Source organism: Humulus lupulus, chromosome 3 (assembly GCF_963169125.1).
Source record: "Humulus lupulus chromosome 3, drHumLupu1.1, whole genome shotgun sequence".
NCBI lineage: Eukaryota > Viridiplantae > Streptophyta > Magnoliopsida > Rosales > Cannabaceae > Humulus > Humulus lupulus.
This window is the reverse complement of record NC_084795.1, coordinates 197,596,131-197,607,607: the sequence shown is the minus strand read 5'-3', so window position 1 is coordinate 197,607,607 and position 11,477 is coordinate 197,596,131.

Here is an 11,477-nt window from a genome sequence, read left to right as displayed (position 1 = left end):
GGGTTGTGAATGTTTATGGATTTTGATGTTCAAGGTGGAGTTTGAGGCTTGAAACTTTGAAGATAGGTCATGGGATCCTTTGGGAAATGATTCTACAACTGAGTTAAGGTTTAAATTAAAGTTTGATGGTTGAAATTGAGAATTTCCATGGTTGGTTTTGAGTTTTAGGTTTGAAATTTCAGAAATTTGGAATTGGGATCTTGGTGAGTGTTAGGTTGGATTTTTGGTGGAATTGTGTTGTTTAAACCATCCTAATGTTGTGATTATTAATTGGTTTTGATTTGGGAGCTTTGGGATGGCTTAAGGTGAGGTTTTAAGCTTGAAAATGGTGGGTTTTTCTGGGTTCGAAGGGTCGGGCCGCGGCATGGTTCTTGGAGGGCCGCGGCCCTTGAAGGCTTAGTTGTGCTGAGGATGGAGGGCGGGCCGCGACATGGTCCATGTAGGGCCGCGGCCCTTACCTGTTTCTGGGCATTTTGTGGCTCTGTTTGGGGGCCATGCCGCGGCATGGTTGGGCCATGCCGCGGCGCTTAAGGAATTTTGGGATTTTGAGAATTTGGGCTTGGGAATTTAACCTAGGGTGCTCGGGGTTGAGTCTTTTACAATGTTTGGTGAATTTCAACGTTCCGAGTACTAGAACTTGGTTTAGAAACTCATTTGAGATTAATCTTATTGGTATCCATTATCTTGGTTGTGACTAGGTGTTAAGCTAGTGCTCGGGAAGTGGATCGTGCTCGGGGGCCGTCATTTTCTATTTAAAGCATTTGGAACTAAGGTAAGAAAACTATAACACCCGTAGGATAGGGCATGGGCCCATAGTGTGATTGCCGGGCATGGCCCTATATTGCATGTTGCATGATGAGATGATTGCAGGGCATGGCCCCAGATTGTGTTGTGTGCAAATGTTTAACCTTAAATGAATCATGATGTGTGAATGATTATTTTGAATGTACTATATGTGTGATTATGATGAAATGAACGGCAAGTGCCGAGAACGGCGTAGGCCGGGGCGGCCGTGGGCCGAAAGTAACACCTAGCACATGGGATGCTATATTCAGGGTGGGACCCAAGGGATACATGAGTTATCCTCGCGGTGAGAACCGATACCCCAGGGCTTTGGTAAGGCTCTGGGGCGGCATGGCCGTGTTTGCTTAGTCTATTGATTGACTTGTTTATCTGTGGATTATCTGTTATGATAAATTGTATTAACTACATATGTTATGTTCTGCATGAGTTTTCTTTCTGGGCTTCGGCTCACGGGTGCTCCGTGTTGCAGGTAGGGCAAAGACTGAGTCAACCAACCATGAGTACGGAGAGCGTGAAGCGACGCGTACATGTTTGGCCTGCCCGACTGCTTTGGTTGGGGGTTTATTTGAAATTGGCTGTAATAATCTATGATTTTATAACTGATCAACTGTAAACTTACTTCAAGATGAAAATGGTTTTCAAACCTTATTTTTGGGATCCCAATTGTTTAAAACTAGAAGTTTTTATTGAGTCAACGCATTTTCAAGGATTACAGCCTTAACTTTTATTAGTCACACTTTTGCCTCAAAACCTCGGTTAGCGAGTTCATTGCACTGTTTTGTCTTAAAAATTCACTTAGTAACGGCTCTAAGGGAGTAGGGCGTTACACGGGGTCTCCACTAAATCTCCAGCAAAGGAGAAGGAGAAAACCCCGCCAGCCCAGGTCATGGGGGCGATCCTTCTAGCTGCCGGAGCAGGACAGATGCCTCCACCGCCTCAGCGAGTTCCGCCTGCCCCCCAGGACGGAGGAACGGAGATCGGGACTCTGGACGTGGTTGCCCCTGAGGTACGCATCCCGATTGATCCCCAGGACCTAGAGAAGATCCCAGAGGCCTTCCGGGGAACGGTGTATGAATCGGCGAACTACGCCGTCAGCCATTTCTACAAGTTCAAAGAGAAGGAGCTCTGGGCTATTGAGACAATGAGTCCAGTAGACGTAATAGAGTCTTCAATGGGCATGACCCTAACGGTAAGCTGCCCCATTCTTTTAAAGCTTTTACCCTTGCATATTGCCTTATTTTTCCACTTAGCCAATTTATCTTTCATTTTTCGTAGGGCGTCGCTGCAATCCACTGGAGCATCACCAGGGCCAGAGCTCAGCTTGAGGAAATGAGGACCGGGCACAAGGCCGCTCTCCAGGAGGCCCAGGCGGCAAAAGATGCGTTGGCGACCTCGAAGGCCGAGTTGGAGAGGACACGCTCGAAGGTCCAAGAGCTCGAGACCTCCCTTACAACCTCGCGGAAAGACCTCGAGGCAGCGAAGACTGAGGCCCAGGCCGCCCTGGAAGCTGAACGGACCACCTCGGAGCAATCCATCCAGGATCTGTTCTACCACTGCTGGGCCCACAACCCGGAGGCTGACTTCTCTTTCATGCCACCGAATCTCTGGGCACGCCTGCTGGTGAAGTTCCAAGATCACCTCGACAAAGAGGCGCCACCCTCGGAGACTGGGGAAGCCTCTGGTGCGGCGGAGCATGGTGAGACAGCGACCTCCAAGGGGCCAACCGATGGGGCTTAGGACGCTTTTTCCTTTCTTTTACCTTCGGACATTTTTATGTACTTCGTGTAACCTTTGCATGAGGTGTTTTCACCTCGAGACGCTTTGCCTTTAATTCACACTTTTTAACTTAGGCTTTTTTCATGCTTTTGGCTACATTATATATATATTTTTTTTGAAAAAACTTAGTTCGCATTAACTTTTGTCCATATCTTGAACTCTTTAAGAAGAACAACGATAAATAGATTTAAATCAACTTCTAAGTTTTATGACCCGGTTAAAACCAGGAACTTATTTAAAAACTTAGTTCGCGTTAACTTTTATACATATCTTGAACTCTTTAAGAAGAACAACGATAAATAGATTTAAATCAACTTCTAAGTTTTATGACCTAGTTAAAACCAGGAACTTATTTTGAAAACTTAGTTCATGTTAACTTTTATCCATATCTCGAGTTCTTTAAGAAGAACCACGATCAATAAATTTAAGTTAACTTCCAAGTTTTATGACCCAGTTAAAACCAGGAACTTATTTTGAAAACTTAGTTCATGTTAACTTTTATCCATATCTCGTGTTCTTTAAGAAGAACCACGATCAATAAATTTAAGTTAACTTCCAAGTTTTATGACCCAGTTAAAGCTAAGAACTTATTTTGAAAACTTAGTTCGTGTTAACTTTTATCCATATCTCGAGTTCTTTAAGAAGAACCACGATCAATAAATTTAAGTTAACTTCCAAGTTTTATGACCCAGTTAAAACCAGGATAGGACTTAGTTGGTGTTAACCCTTATCCGTGTCTCGAGCTCTTTAGGAAGAGCAACGATCCATAGATAAAAATCAACATCTAAGTCGTTAAGGAGACCTGGTTATATCCAGGTACCATATGCCCCCCAAGTAACTGGGAAAGGGTCTTTCGTGGTTACTTTAAGTTTACACTCACAAATATGCGTAAAAAAAAACTGATTTTTATTAATACATAAAAGTTTCCTCTCAGGCCTTACAAGTGGATCATTTATAATATTTCTTTAAGTGGATGGCGTTCCAAGTTCGCGGGACCGCCCCTCCATCAGGTCGAGCTAATTTATAAGTTCCTTCCTTGATGACTTCGATGACCTGGTATGGTCCTTCCCAGTTCGGTCCCAAGACTCCATCCTTGGGATCTTTCCCGGCCAGGAAATCTCTCCTTAGGACCAAGTCGCCAACGCTAAAGGTGCGCCTTTTGACTTTAGAGTTGAAGTAGCGAGTGATCTTCTACTGATAATGGGCGAGCTGGAGTTGCGAATCCTCTCGCCTTTCATCAATTAGATCGAGGGAATGGCACAGGAGCTCATGGTTCCGATCTTGGTCGTAGGACTGGACTCTATGCGACACAACCTCAACTTCCACGGGGAGGACTGCTTCACTCCCAAAGGTTAGGGAGAAAGGAGTATGACCCGTAGGAGTTCGATGCGAGGTCCGGTATGCCCATAGGACCTGGGGGAGCTGTTCTGGCCAGACCCCCTTTGCCTCATCTAATCTTTTCTTGAGGCTCGCCTTTAGAGTCTTGTTGACAGCCTCGACCTGGCCGTTCGCCTGAGGATAGGCCACGGAGGAAAAGCTTTTCACAATTCCGTGCCTTTCACAAAACTCGGTGAACATGTCGCTATCGAACTGAGTGCCGTTGTCGGAGACGATTTTCTTCGGCAGGCCGAATCGATAGATGATGCTTTTAACCACGAAGTCGAGTACCTTCTTCGATGTGATTGTTGCCAACGGTTCTGCCTCGGCCCATTTGGTAAAGTAGTCGATGGCTACTACGGCATAACGGACTCCGCCCTTTGCAGTGGGCAGGGCAGCCACTAGGTCTATTCCCCAAACAGCAAATGGCCAAGGGGCCGAGATCATCCTCAGCTCGACCGGAGGAGCTCGGGCAACTGCAGCGAATCGCTGGCACTTGTCGCACTTCTTCACGTATGAGATCGCGTCTTTGGACAGAGTTGGCCAGTAATAACCTTGCCTGAGAACCTTTAAGGCTAGGCTTTGCCCCCCAGTGTGGTCTCCGCAGAATCCTTCGTGAATTTCCTGCAGAATGGCCTTCGCCTCACCTAGAAGAGCGCATCGGAGGAGAGGTAGGGAGTGCCCACGTCGGTACAATACCCCATCAACTATTGTATATCTATGAACTTGATATAGGACTAGCCGCGCGTCGTTACGTCCTTCAGGCAGCTTGCCCTCGACGAGATACTCAAGAATGGGGGTCATCCAGGTTGGCCGAGCATCAATCATCTCGACCTCTGCCCGATCTCCTTCTATACTTGGTTTTTCCAAGAATTCTATTGGCACCAACCCCAGGGTCTCCGTCTCTCCCGAGGTGGCGAGTTTGGCAAGGGCATCCGCATTGGCGTTCTGTTCTCAAGGTATTTGTTCGATCGATCCTCGTTCAAATGTGGACAGCTCGGCTTTTACCTTTGCCAAATAGGCGGCCATCTTGGGTCCCCGCGCCTGATATTCGCCCAGAACCTGGTTTACAACGAGCTGGGAGTCACTAAAGCACTGGACGGAGCTCGCCTTTAACTCATTGGCTATCCTCAACCCAGCTAACAAAGTTTCGTATTCCGCCTCATTGTTGGAGGCCTTGAACCTGAACCTTAGCGCTGAGTGGAACCTATGTCCCTCGGGGGATATCAGAATGACTCCGGCCCCGGAGCCGTTCTCGTTGGATGAACCATCTACAAAGATCTTCCACAACGATTCGGGCGAGGCAATCTAGGGAGAGCCTTCTGATGGACCCTCCTGGAATCCCGTGCATTCTGCCACGACGTCGGCCAAGGCCTGACTTTTTATGGAAGTTCGTGGAGTATAGAAAATCTCGAACTGACTGAGTTCGACCGCCCACTTTAACAAACGTCCCGATGCTTTAGGTTTTTGCAAAACCTGCCTTAGAGGCTGATCGGTCATGACGTGTACCGAGTGGGACTGGAAGTACGGTCTGAGCTTTCGCGAGGCCGTGATTAGGCAGAATGCCAATTTTTCCATCAGTGGGTACCGTGATTCTGCTCCGAGGAGTCTCTTGCTGATGTAATAAACTGGCTTCTGAACTTGGTCTTCCTCTCGTACTAGTACGGCGCTGGTTGCGTCCTTAGTGACGGCCAGGTAGAGGAATAGAGACTCACCTGCCTTGGGCTTGGATAGCACAGGTGGTTCGGCCAGGTGTGCCTTCAGGTCGAGGAATGCGCTTTCGCATTCTACTGTCCGTTCAAACTTCTTGTTTCCCCAGAGCAGTTGTAGAAGGGCAAACACTTATCGGTTGACTTGGAAATGAACCGGTTAAGTGCTGCTACCCTTCCTGTGAGGCCTTGGACATCTTTCCGCGACCTGGGGGAAGGAAGCTCGAGCAGTGACCTGATCTTGTCGGGGTTTGCCTCGATTCCTCGGGTATTAACTATGAACCCCAGGAATTTCCCGAATGCGACACCAAAAGTGCATTTCTGGGGATTGAGCCTCATGCCGTATTTCCGTAGTATTTTAAAACATTCTTCCAGGTCGGAAACATGGTTGTCGGTAGTCTTTGACTTGACGAGCATGTCATCAACATATACCTCCATGTTCTTTCCGATCTGGTCCGCGAACATTCTGTTTACTAGCCTTTGGTAGGTAGCTCCGATGTTCTTTAGGCCGAATGGCATGACCTTGTAGCAATAGACATTAGTCGGGGTCATGAAGCTAGTGTGTTCCTGGTCCGCCGAATTCATCGCAATCTGATTGTAGCCTGAGTACGCGTCCATAGAGGACATGAGCTCGTGCCCCGCCGTGGCGTCCACCAACTGATCGATCCTTGGAAATGGAAAACAATCCTTGGGGCAGGCCTTATTCAGGTCAGAGAAGTCAATGCAGGTCCGCCATTTCCCATTGGGCTTTGGAACTAGCACGAGATTGGCGACCCAAATTGGAAATTTGGCTTCCCGGATAAAGCCACATTTTTTGAGTCGGGCTACCTCTTCTTATAGGGCTTTAGCTCGGGTTGTTCCTAAACGCCTTTGCTTCTGAGACTTGGCAGGAACGCTTTTATCCAGATGGAGCGTGTGCATGATGACACTCGGGCTAATTCCTACCATGTCCTCGTGGGACCAGGCAAATACATCTAAATTAGCCCAGAGAAACGTAACCAGCTCCGTCTTCCTCTTGCTACAGAGGTTTTTCCCGAGCTTGACCATCCGGGATGGATTTTGCGGATCAAGGTTCACCTCATCGAGCTCCTCAATGGCCTGGAGCCCGGATCTGTCTTCGCCTACTCGGGGGTCAATGTCCTCACTCAAGGCGACCTTTTCCTCTTCGGCGCTCTGAGGTTTTTCAATCTCAGGATCCACCAAGGGTCCCTGAGATTCCTCTTCGCCCTGAATGGCCATTGCCAGCTGCCCGGGTTTAGACTTTCCCTTCATGGAAATGCTGTAGCATTCCCTGGCAGCGAGCTGATCGCCCTTGATAGTACAGATTCCGGTTGAAGTAGGGAACTTCATGGCCAGGTGTCGAATGGAAGTGATAGCCTCGAAAGCTATGAGGGTAGGCCGGCCTAAAATGGCGTTGTAGGCAGCGTAGCAGTCAATAAACACGAACTCAAGTAGCCTGGAGACTGTTCGAGACTCTTCTCCTAGGGTGATCACCAGCTCGATCGTCCCTATCACTGCCGACCCTTCTCCCGAAAAGCCATACAGCATTATGGAGGTCGCCTTTAGCTCGGTGACAGTCAATCCCATCTTTTCTAAGGTGGATCAGAATAGGAGGTTTACCGAGCTTCCGTTGTCCACCAACACCCTCCTTTTCCAATTGGCGAGCTGAACTGCTACGCAAAGGGATAATTATGAGGGAATTGGACATGGCCTGCGTCTTCCTCCGTAAAAGTGATCGGTTGCTTTTCTAACCGCTGCTGTTTTGACTGACGCTGCTCCGGGACGAACTCCGCTCCGTTGTGGGCCTTTAATTCATTTACATATCTCTTTTGGGTGCCTCTGCTCGTTCCAGCCATGTGCGGTCCTCTAGAGATGGTGGATATTTCTCCTTCGACCACGGGAGGAGGGACGTCCTGATCTACCCGAGGCCCGAGCTGACTGGCTGGGACTTCTGGAGCGGGTCGACTCGCCGGGACCTTGTTTCGTGAGTATTGCGCCAAGGGGCCTGCTCGGATGAGAGTCTCGATCTCATCTTTTAGATGCCTGCAATCGTCGGTATTGTGGCTGACATCGTTGTGAAAGCGGCAGAATTTGGAAGTGTCTCTCTTTCCCTTGTGGTGTTTCAATGGTTCCGGCCTCTTCCAGGGGACCCGAGTAAAGTTGGCCAGGAAGATACTTTCCCTGGACTGGGTGAGCTCGGTATATGTTGTGAACACGGGCTTGAACTTATCCACGGACTTATTCTTCTTTTGACCGTATTGACTGTTTTCACCATTCCCCTTTCTTTTGCCACCACCGGGCTGGTTGTTCTGCGCGACGTCAGGGGTCGCCATCACGAACTCCATCCCCGTTCCAGCGGGCTTCTCGGGAACCTGGCTGGTCCCTGCGGCTGAAGCTTCAGCTTCTTCCAAGTTTATCCACTCTTGGGCTCTGTTAAGGAATTCGTTAACCGAGCTGACTCCCTCCCTCTGAATGTCTTTCCACAGGTCTCCCCCGACCAGGATTCCGGTTCTCATGGCCATGAGCTTGGAGCTATCATCTGCCTCCCTGGCTCGAGCAGTGACATTCGCGAATCTGCTCAAGTAGGCTTTCAGCATCTCACCGGGCTGCTGCCTTACGTTAGCTAGGGAGTCGGCCTGAACACGGGCGGCCTGAGAGGCGCGGAACGCCCTTTGAAATCAGCTGAGAAGGTCTTCCAGGAGCTGATTGACTGTCTTTTACTCTACTTCAACCACTGCCTGGCAGATCTAGTCAGTGTGGAAGGGAAGATCAAGCAACGCAGCTCCGGGACAATGTTATGGGCCATCATTAGGGTGTTGAACATCCCTAAATGGTCCGACAGGTCTCCGTCCCCGTTGAACTTTGACAAGTGAGGCATACAGAAACCAGATGGGTATGCTGTCGCTGCTATGTTGGGGGCGAAGAGTTCCATCTCGTCTCCCAAATCATATTCGTCTTTTTCTTTTTCTGATAGGAGCTTCCTCATCAGTTCCTCCATCTGAGTCATTCTGATCGGACCCCCCCCCCCCCCACCCCCCCCCGAGCGAGCCTGGCTACCATCTCTAGCTAGATCCTCTCTGTGAGAGTTGAGGCGATCTCGAAGGTCGCCTCCCTGGGTGGTCTGGTGGCTTTGCGCCAAACTTAGCCACTGGCATAGGTCTCCTCCAGAGAGATCACTCCGGTGACTGCCGGTCCAATGACTCCTGCCGGACAGGCTTGGAGTCCGCCTTTGGTGGTGAGGACCTGAGCTTTCTTCAGGCACCCTGCTACGCCGGGAAGGTTCCGCTGATGGTGGGTTTCTCCTACTACTCCCGTAAGCTGGGATGTCTCGGACGGGCCGAGGAGGAGACGGATATCTGATCGGAGATGGAGGATGCCTGACTGGAGAAGCGATCCTGGTTCTGTCTGGATGGATCAAATTTGGTGGGGGCCTTTCGGCCCTGCCAACTTGCTGGTCCCGCGCCGGGCGATCTGGACGGGACGCAGGATGGTCTTCGGGGAGGGGCTGACGTCGTGGGCCCTCCCCGGATCTCCTTTGGGAATTCCCTCGAGCTCTCCTGGGCGTTCTCGAGGAAGGTTGAGAGTTAGGAGTTGACGTCCTGACCCAACGACTGTATTGCTGTTGTCCGGTCCCAGGTATTTCCCTGAAGTTGGCCTCTCGATGGTGTGATGAAGGGGTGGAGTTGGCTGCCGGAAGTCTATCTGAACGGCTATGCCTGGACCGATTACCCCGGCGAGACTTTGGAGCCTCACCTTGCCTCTCTCCAACGGTAACGTTGGTTGTGAGAGGGGGTAGTCGGGCCAGAATATCCTGGATTTGTTGACCGGCTGCCGCTAACTGGCTCCTCAGTTGAGCATTCTCCATCTCCACCGCAGTATAATAACACGGGTTCGGATTAGGTGGCCGGGGCGCCGAACTACCGGTATCGTCCTGGCCCGCCGGCTGCATTCCTAGCCTCTGCTGGACTTCAGGAATTTGTTCACCAGGGATGGCAATATGATGAGCCTCCTGCCCATCATGCTGTCCTGTTTCATTGCCATGCCTGGACTGAGTGGTCACCATAGTTGGATGTTTGCAGCAGCACTAATCGACTTTGCTCTCAATGAAAGCACCAAACTGTTGACGCGGTTCTTCACCAACAGTTAATTAAGAGAAGAAGAGAAAGGGATCAGTGCTGAATATAGAACCGTCGCAGATATAGAATCTTAGAGAATGAACTAGGTGACTCAAGACACTTTTTAAGTGGTTCGAAGGTTAAAATCCTTCTACTCCACTAGTCAATATTATTGATATACTATGGGTATTTGGTTACAAAGCATATATCTATTCAGAGACTATTTCTCCCAACCCTTATCAACTCCTAGGTTCTCCATATTTATAGGAGAAGGCACCTGGAAGTTGGTAAGGAGGTCATCCCGTGACCTTATTATTTGTCATATCAACTCTGTGACATTCATGATTAATTCCTAAACCTGACACATAAGTATGGTCAAATCGATAGGTAAGGAGATAATGGGCCGCACGGCCCAACCCAGCCGTGGGTATCTGAACACGCACGTTCCTGCTGGGTGTCTGAGAAGTCAGGGAGATATCGGACACGTGATGTCAGACATATGCACGTTTATCTTGCGTGTGTTGACTTTACAGTGGGTCAGAGCTCCATATATAGCTCGTGCCATGAGCTGCTCCCCTGACCCGACCTTCGACCTTCAGATTCTTTGCTATAGTCCTGGGCAACCTTGGCAAGTCCTTAGGGATTGCTCGAGCTAAGAAGGTACGACCTCGAAACGGGAGCTCCGGTCTTGGGGATGTTCATGGACTAATCGTGATTAGTCCGTAGCTCGGCCTGCTAATCAGCCCGTGGGAAAATCAGGGCGTACACACATACATTCAATATGCAATCTATTATCCCAATATTCATCCACATGCATAATAATGTTATTCAACACGCTTTAATCTCAACATGCAATAGTCAAGGGCCAAGCCCTAATAGTATCTCATGCATATGTCAACTCATTCATCATACTCCATATAAATAAGCAGGCAAACAGGGCATTCAAACATAAGTTCAAGCATATCAATCATTCATACCAACCAACCCTGAGTCGAGCTTGTCACTGACAGCGAGCGTACATGTTCGGTTAATCTCCAGAACCAATAAACCTAGGCTCGCTCTGATACCAAGTTGTAACGCCCTACTCCCTTAGAGCCGTTACCAAGTGAGTTTTTAAAAGAAACTTAGCGCAAAGAACTCGTTACCGAGGTTTTTTTTAAAAAAAATCCTAAATGTGACTAAGCAAAAGTTAAGGCTGTAATCTTTTGAAAATGCTTTACTTTATTGAAAACTTCAAGTATATAACATCTGGGATTCCAAAATAAGGTTTGAAAACTATTTACAACTTAAAATAAGTTTATAGTTGATTAGTTATTAAAATCACAGATTATTACAACCATTTTCGTAAATACCCCCAACCAAAGCAGTCGGGCAGGCCAAACATGTACGCGTCGCTTCATGCTCTCTGTACTCATGGCTGGTTGATTCATTCTTTGCCCTTACCTGCAACACAGAGCACCCGTGAGCCGAAGCCCAGCAAGAAAACTCATACAGTTCATAACATGTGCAAATTATACAGTTAACATATCCGGTAATCCATAGATAAACAGGTGAGCCATCAACTAAGCAAACACGGCCATGCCACCCCAGAAGCCTTACCAAAGCCTGGGGTTTCGGTCCTCACCGTAAGGATATCCCATTTATCCACTGGGTCCTACCCTGACTATAAGCATCCCATGTGCTAAGTGTTACTTCC